The sequence below is a fragment of the Crocodylus siamensis genome, chromosome 3, assembly GCF_052110815.1.
Source record: "Crocodylus siamensis isolate JL-2025a chromosome 3, ASM5211081v1, whole genome shotgun sequence".
NCBI lineage: Eukaryota > Metazoa > Chordata > Crocodylia > Crocodylidae > Crocodylus > Crocodylus siamensis.
This window is the reverse complement of record NC_143397.1, coordinates 229,339,132-229,348,203: the sequence shown is the minus strand read 5'-3', so window position 1 is coordinate 229,348,203 and position 9,072 is coordinate 229,339,132. Positions and strand designations below refer to the sequence as shown.

General features: G+C 42.6%; 1 long non-coding RNA gene across 1 annotated transcript; it reads left to right on the top strand.

Moving 5' to 3' along the window:
• Positions 1–2,065: 2,065 nt before the first annotated feature.
• On the top strand, positions 2,066–7,977 carry LOC149869544 (uncharacterized). The gene is made up of 3 exons (XR_016441106.1): positions 2,066–2,670; positions 4,613–4,718; positions 7,161–7,977. It is a non-coding gene; the product is annotated as an uncharacterized LOC149869544 (long non-coding RNA).
• The last annotated feature ends 1,095 nt before the right edge of the window (positions 7,978–9,072 follow it).

Genomic DNA, 9,072 nt, shown 5'->3' with positions numbered 1-9,072 from the left:
TGGCCCTAAAAACTGAGGTTAGGAAAAAGAAAGTAAGACCCAAAAATGATGGCACAATAGTATAAAACCAGCTCTTGGAACATGGAGCATTTCAGAAGAAATAGATTTAAAAGTGCATTCATACCATCTAGCAACAGATGCTTCAAACTCCTTTCTGATACTCTGTATTATCAGCTACCCTAACTCCTATCCATATTTAGAGCCAGAGTCTTTGATTGTGCAAATCAGCATGGTTCTACCAAAATCAGTGAAGCTATACAGTGCTGCAGGCTTTGTTTGAGGTTTTTTTCCTTGCCTGTCTTAAGCACAATACTACTCTTTCTTGCAGGAGAGGTGCTGCATAGTAATATGGACTGTCAGTATATCTCTTTTCTCATGCAGTCTTTAGTAATCCAAAGAGAATAATCATTATCTAAGCATTTACAGAGTTTAGATTCCTTTATTTTTAATGAGGAAAAAGCAAAGGCCTCAGTTCACCATTAAACCTTATTAGCACAGCTTCCATTCCTCTAGCATTCCTTTAAAACTGTTACTATTGTTTCTAGCATGAACTATGTGATTCTGAGATTTTTACAGTGACCATAGTTCAGCTTCATGCAAATATCCTGTGATCAGTTTTCATCTGAAAAGCGCATAAAACACCTCCACATGCATGGACTTTGGTTCCCTGGGGACAAGCAGCGGCAGTGCACCTTGCGCCACCTCTACTTGTCCTCAGAGAATGCTTACGCCCTGTGTGCTTTGGCATGCAGCAAGTTGCCCCAGGTGGGGTAGGGGAGACTAGGGCCAGCACTAAGATGACTCCAGCAGCCTTACCTGGGGTCCTGGGGGCCTCCCAGGATGCAGCCATGGCAATTTTGCTGCACAGAGCCTGGCTGGTAAAAGAGTGGGGCTTTGCTTTTCAGCAGCTTGTTCTGGCAAAGTGTTCATTGCTCCGGGGGGGTTTCCGCAAATATTCAGGAATCAAAAAAACCCACAGAAAGAAAACCTGACACAGTGCACGCTGAGACAGTGTGCCCTTGCAGCACAGAGAACACCAGACTGTGCGGTACATGGTGCTGCAGACATGTTTGCAGGGCCACATACTGCACTACTGCACTCATCTGGACACCCCCCTCTTGTTTTAAAAGCCCAGCATATAAAATGTTAGTGCCTTGGTTTAAATGCTGGGATTTTTTGTTTGGAAAATAGCATAGGACCTTTAGGAATTTTAGGTCCTGAAGCAGATTCTCTTCTGTCATAGCAGTCCAAAGCAATTGGAGAAAGCAGTGGGGCTTCCACTGCTTTACCACAGGCTTTCTTGAGCCTTGAAACCCCAATAATGCAGTCCTAGCTTGCCATTCCTCTGATTTTTACATTTTCAATATGTTCATTTTCTAAACAGAAATTTATTTTTGCCAAAGGATAACACCGAATGGCAATGACAATATGAATGTCAAAGAAAAAATATTTCTCTTTTATGATTTTTCTATGAGAAAGAAGCTGCTGCTGTATACAGTGACAACTGCTGACAGTACAGGGTTATCACTCTCCTGTTTACACAGGATTAAATATACTCAGAAGTTGCAGAGTCATGTATACAAATCATAATCTACTTTGTTCTATGCAAAGTGGATTAACTGCCCATAAATTGAAAAATATAAGAAAAAAACCTTCTTTGTCTTTCTGAGAATTAATGGGACCCATTGCTTTTTTTATTGAGTTATGTTTTTAATTATAATAGAACCTGTTTCTGCTAGATTAAGGATTTAAATTCTGGTGGCGCACACATGCATGTTTTCTGATGTAAAAGCAAATGCCTCTACAGCTGGAACTTTTAATACTTGCCCAAACAGGAATCTCCAGGTTAAACACCAACAACTGATTGGTGGATTTGGACTAGAGTTTTCAGATCTAATCTAATCCCTGTGGTTCTGGGTCAGCATCAGCTTTTCCTCTTCCTTGGCACAAATTGGAAAACTGGAATCTGGTACAGTGCTTTAATTAATTTTTATTGCAAGAAAATTATTATCACTTGGCTTCTATTTCTGAGTCTATACTAACCAATGGTTTCATAATAGCCAGAAGCCATTGTTTAATGACATTTATTTAATCACGAACATGCTACTAACGCCTGTTATAATTCAACACACTGCTGGTCTGTCATGCACCAATGAAATGCAGCACAGGGGAACTTGATGAGTCACCCTTTGAGATATTATAACTTGATCTTTTTTTTTTATTAAGTCATTGCTTGCTATGAAATTACTTGCATCACCCAAGTTCTTTGATTGCCAGTATGTAGCTTGGTACAGTTCCCAGTCTGAAATGCTAATCTATTGGTCCGGAAGGACTATCTCAATTGGTGTTATAGACTAATTGATAGCCAAGCATTTTATCCATTACTGGATAAATATCTTCATAAATTCCAAATGAGAGGGCATCTCCAAATTTACAATTCTCAGCCTTTCTGTCATCCGTCTCTCCTGAAATGAGGTGACATTTGACAGTGGTTGTCCTAAAAATAAGGAAGGATGTTGAACCCTGTTCTTTGCCTGTGAAGCATAAGAGAGACCAACTAGCGGCTTCAGGAATGGTGTCTCGAGGCAGGCTTCAGCTTCCTAGACAACAACACACACATCAGGACAAGAGACATGCTCAGGTGGGATGGGCTTCACCTTTCCCCCAAAGGTAAGTGTGTGTTCTCTTCAAGGTTGGCGGATCTCCTCCGGCGGGCTTTAAACTAGGCTTATCGGGGGAAGGGGAAGATGAGGGCGGAGGAAGCCTTGGACCACTAAACCAAATGTCACCCCCAAGAACAGCCCAGGCTAGACTGACGATGAGCAGAACAAATACCCAGGTAAGCAACAGGGCCCAGGGAGGTACTGAGATTAGGGGGCCAGTGCACACATCTTCAGGAGGCTTCAAATGCCTCTACACAAATGCTCGTAGTATGGGGAACAAGCAGGAGGAACTTACCCTCCTGCTAGCTGACACCAACCCAGACATAGTGGGGCTCACAGAAACATGGTGGGACCCAACACACGACTGGGTGGTGAACATCAAGGGCTATAGGCTGTACAGGAGGGACAGGACAGGGAGAAAGGACAGGGGTGTGGCACTCTATGTCAAGGAGGAATACACATCCTCATCAAGTAGCACAAGGTCTGAGGAGGGGCACACTGAAGTGCTCTGGGTTAGAATACAAGGAAGTCGAGGGGAAAGGGACTTAATGGTGGGGGTCTACTACAGACCACCCAACCAAGGGGAAGAGCTAGACCAGGAATTCTTAAGTCAGCTCATGGAGGTAGTTAGGTCAAAGGACGTGGTCATCATGGGTGACTTGAACTTTCAAGACATCTGCTGGGAAGAGCAGTCAGCCAGGTCTGACCACTCATGAAGGTTCCTAGCTGAAAGACAGGACCTCCATCTAACTCAGGAGGTGCACAGCCCCATCAGGAGAGATGCCTTGTTGGACCTGGTGTTGGCCACGGGGGACAACCTGGTGTGGGGGCTGCAGGTGCTCGACCACCTGGGCCACAGTGATCATTGCCTGCTGGAATTCACCATCCAGAGCAAGGTGGCAAAGGCCTGCAGCAAGGCAGCAGCCCTGGACTTCAGGAGGGCAGACTTCAGTGAGGTAAGAAGAATAGTTGGGGAGGCACTGAGGTCCCAGAGGGAGGGGAGTTGGGTGTCCAAGAAGAGCGGGAGCTCCTTAAGGCGATGATCCTCCAAGCCCAAAGGGAGGTAATCCCAACACGGATCAAAGGGGGCAAGAGGACGCAAAAGCCCCCATGGTTCACCAAAAGCATACGAGGGCGTCTCCTAGCTAAAAGGGAGGCGTACACCCAATGGAAGGGAGGGGGCCATCACCAGGGAGGATTATACTGCAGTTGCTCAGGGATGCAGGGAGGCAGTCAGGAAGGCCAAGGCAGAGATGGAACTGGGACTAGCTTCCTGGATCAAGGACAACAAGAAGTCCTTTTTTTAAATACATAGGCGGCAAAAAGAAGGTACCGAGTAACGTGGGGCCTCTGCAAGACAAGCTAGGAAATTTGGTCGCCACGCCAGACAACAAAGCTAACATATTTAACAATTTCTTTGCCTCCATTTTCCTGAGCAGGGACCGGGTCATCCCTCCCCCCTGTAGACCCCAGGGGAGGCACACCCAGGTCTAGGGTCAGGGATGATCTAGTCAGGGAACTTCTGGAGGGACTGGATGTATTGAAATCACCTGGTCCTGATGAACTCCACCCCAGAGTGCTGAGGGAATTAGCAGAGGTCATTGCAGTGGTGCTGGCTCCTACCCTGGGGGTCTTTATGAGGAGGCTAGATGAACACCTCGCTGGGGTCGTTTGACACCAGTACTTTTTCCTGCCTTGGCAGGGGGTCGAACTTGATGATCTGCTCAGGTCCTTTCCGACCCTACCAACTATGAAACTATGAGGCCAGATCCTCTGGTAATAGAGAAATCCTAGTACTTTCTTGGCAACCAGCAGAGCTGTTTGATGCAATCCTTTCATTTGGCAGTTGATCGCATTGGTTGAAATGAAACCACCTGTTTTGGATGGAATCACTACAAAGTGTTTTGGGTTTTTTTAGCAGAGGATGTCATTGTATCACTTATCACTAGGTTTAACCATGAGGAAACACTGTCAAAATCTGTGAACCAATGGCCGTCAGTATCTTTGCATGTAGGATGAGGACCCAGCCACATCAAATCCTCAGTGAGGCACAAGGTAATCATTGTGGAGAGCAGCTGCTTTGAATCAACCCATGGGAAAGAAACCCCAGTCTGGGCTTCCTAGGTGCTGTGGGTCCCCTCCTTCCCTGCAGCACTTGATATTTATAGTTTAGGAAGAAACACTAGAAGTTTCCCGCTCACTGAGATCCCATCCCCATTGCCAGTTTTGTGTACTGAAGGGATATGTTTGTCTCAGTGAGATCAGACTGGGAGCAAAAAGGCAACCATCTTTACTGAGCAAACAAAAGGGCTTAGCTGAACACTCTTCAAGCATAACAACAGGCAGCAGCAGGAGACAAGCATAATATGGAATATTGCAATACATACTAGATATCTGTAATGGTACATACCACTCCTGGTACTTCTTCTGAAGCACAGGAGAAGAGTTACAATTACTTGTAGTCATCATGGTCTGGGACAGACATTGCATAAACCAAATCAGTTAAGTCTGATACTACATTATCAGGTTTATCTCAAACCAGTTTTGGCCATTTTTAAAACTGGTTTATGCGCACTGAATGTCTGTTCTGGTTTAAACTAGTCTCTGATCACTTAAACTGGTTTATGTGTAATGTCTGTCCCTACTCCATCTAAGGGAGTAGGGCTGACTATTCAGTTTCTGATCTTTTTTTACACCAAAACTACTGGGATACATGGCCTGAATCTCTGGTTCCACTTTTTTCTGTGTGATACCTGGTGACACAAAGGGTTACTGTTCACTAGCTCCTGCCCCTGGCCTAAGGGACTGCTGAAGATATTGATGGAAGAAATGGCTAGTACAGCTGGGGGAAAGTTTTATGCCAGAATGTTCTTTTCTCACTAAAGATACACGGTCAGGTTGACCAAAATGTTTTATGACTTCTGTCAGTTGTGATGAATGGTTTGGTCGGGGAGGGTTAGTAAAGCCAATGAGTGGACTCCACTCTGCTCCATGTAGCCGGGAGCTGAGCACAACCCCCAGCAGACATCCCAATGTCCCCAGACCTCCATTCCAGCACAAAGTCAGTTTTCTCACTTAAAACATGTAGCCCAATTTGGGGTGGTTAATTTTTGTGAACAAGGTGTATCTGGTATGCAAGTAAATATGGTAATTCTGATGACACTCTACCAAAAGAACAAGATATTCATATGGTTTGTCAGACACAGGCTAAAGGGTTTGGGCAAAATAATTTACTCAAACCTTCATCCTGAAAGAGAAATCTGAACCAAGCTTCTCTTTCTCTCTTTCTTTCTCTTTTCTTTCTTCTTGATTTAGAAACAGTTTTGATATTCCTTTGTTCTTTCATTACCGGATATATTTCTGTAGCTATGTGTCCCCAGCATGTTCTTTGTGGTATTCACTCATCACTATTATTAATTGGATAGTGAATGAATAGTTGAGCATATATCTAAGATAAGAAAATAGCTTTGAAGTACTGGAAAATATTGTTACTGGAAAGTGACCCCTATAACCAAAGAGAATCTGTTAGTAGATATGCAAGACACATCTTTATATCAGAGAGTATAATGGGTTATGTATTTGCTAGCAACTGTTTGACAAAAGGTTTTAAATCAAGAGTTAATTAATTTAGTAATTAATTTAAATTAAGTACTATGACACTATTTTATAAGGCTGTAAAAATAATTTATGGCAACAGCTTGCCTGGTTTAAAGGACTGCTTTGTTGTATGTTCATATATATGTATTCTTCCTAATGTTCAGATTAAATAAGAACTGAACTAAATTGGAAAACTCTGGTATATGCTAGATAATGGAGATTTACCCCAATCACTGTTTTATGAAATTTAGCACAAAAATTGAATCCTTTGGAGCTGGGTTGTTTCACAGTCTAAAAAACTTGTTTCCTTATGAAATTTATATGAAATGATAATGTTGACAATGACTATATGCAAAGTAAGAATTTATGTTTGTATGGCAGTAATTTAGAATTTCAATGATTATGTTGTTTTAGCTCCAAAGCATACAGATATTAACATTTTTAGAATTGACCATTCAAGCTTTGGTATATACAGATGGCTATTAAAAGTATGGACAACAATTGGAACCCACATCCAAAAAACTGAAATTCTCCCAAATCATCCAGCTCCTTATAGTAAGAACTCATCTGTTGAATTCCTATTCAACTACTCAACCATATCTTTGTTCCAGACACCTAAATAGCAAAAGCAAGAAAAAACACTGTACTGAGACAGGTTTAGGGGAATAGTTTCTGACAGTGGCCTATAGTAGATGCTTCAGAGGAAGGTGTAAAATCCCCACAGAGGTAGATGTAAGATGACTTGCCTTTCCTTAGTCTACTTGCTGGAGATAAGCTTAAATTGAAAACCAGGTGATTTTATGGCCTTTCCAAAACTGTTTTCTTAGCATTAGCTACACCAACTGTGGATGTTCTGGTCTTCCATATAAATGTCCAGTCTCTCTTTCCTATGTTTTTCAGGGTGAGAAACTTCCAGAGAATTGCCAACTGGGAATGACTGAGCTCTTATCTATTCTCTTATGTGCTGCTAAGTGCCTTTGTGTTTACAGGGGTGTAGGTTGCACCCATCCTAGCCTTCACACAAGCACTGAACCTGGCTAACCTCATCACCAGAAGCAAACTTCCTCAGACCCAGAACACACCAAATGGATCCAGCCCATGCCATGACAAGAAATATGCAAAACCTGCCAACGCATCTCCACCACCCCCACAATCACTACACCCCACAACAGAGCCATCAGCATTCCCAGCTCTTATAGCTGCGCCTCCAGAAATGTAATACATCTCATCCAGTGCACCAAATGCCCTGATGGAAAACACATAGGAGAGACCAAACAACAGCTGTGCACCAGAATGAATGCATGCTGGAAATCTATCAAAGACAGGAATACCCAATGACCTGTGGGGGCACATTTCTCATAAGAAAACCACCGCCTCTCCAATCTCTCAGTCCTGATCCTCAAAGGAAACTTACAAAACACTTCCCAGAGACGAGCCTGTGAACTGCACTTCATCAGCCTCCTGGATACTAAAAACCATGGACTAAATATAGACATTGGATTTATGACACATTATAACCTGCCTGACAGCTGATTCCCCAGGGACCTCTCTACTATTCATCCCCCTTCTCTCCCCCCAACTGCGCCTGTCTCTCACTCATTGACTCCTCAATCTACATTTTCACTGACTACCCGTCTCATATGCAGCCCAGCCCAGCCTCTGGCTTCTTTACTTTTCCTTCCATCCAGAAAGAGCACACACCAACTGCTGAAGCTTCCTTAGCCTGACGAAGGGTTTTTGAACCTGAAAAGCTTGCTTAATAATTGTTTTCCCAACTATTCAGGTTGGTCTAATAAAAAACATCAGATTCACCCGAAGAACCTTGTCTGCCTTTGTGTTTACACACATTTTAAACTAACACTTTTAGTTATGTCAGACAGCAGCCCTTTGAGCCCAGCAAATACCAAAATTTGCATTTATGAGGAGGACATTAAGGGTCATTTTGCTTAACACTGCTTTTTCACAAAGAAGAATGCAACATTTTTTTTCTTAAATGAATATTTAACCTGAAGTGGAAGTATGTTTGTATGTGTCCTTAATAATATTTCACACTTAAATAGTTCTTTGAAAACATAATTGAACTGTCTCCCAATAGTAAATTGAATGCACTTGGCTTGCAGACAGACACAAGCTTAATCTTAGTAAAATATTTGGCTGGGTCTTTTACAGGGGACCAGATCCATTAATTCCTTTTGTACTATCCCTTTAGCATTTTGAGTGCTTTTTAAAGTTGAGCGTATTGATTGCCGAAGGAAAGAAAGGACGTATTAGACCATGTAAGTGCTAATATGCAAGACAATTCAGTATATGCAGAATATTCAGTGCTTGTTTCTTCTCCCTCAACTCTCAAAGCTGGATGACTTTGTGATTTTGTGTTTTGTTTTTTGTTTTTTTCTTTTTTTGAGGCAGAGATGATAGGCTGAGTTGTAATGTGGCGTTATGCCTTGAGGTCAGTGCATTTCAGAGCTCTACAATCTTAACAGCAGACTAAAAAACCAGAACAAATACGAGTGGCTCCTGCTTTCCTCAGTAGACCCATTCATAGTCTGAGCACGGTTGAAAACGGGAGCAAGAGGTGGTTTTACTTTCCTGTGTGACTGAGTAAGGCTGTAGCAGTACAGACCCTTGCAATTAACCAGTTCAATCCATTTAAAATCTTAGGGCAATGAAAGCAGGAGGCAAAAAAATTGACTGAGATGTCTTCAATGTAGTATCTTCTGGGGAGATCTAGCCTATTACAGCTTTGTATGCTTCATAAAACTGATGAGCAGTTCAGTAGGTTGGTAGTAGCTCATCTTTACCTTTCTTTTAA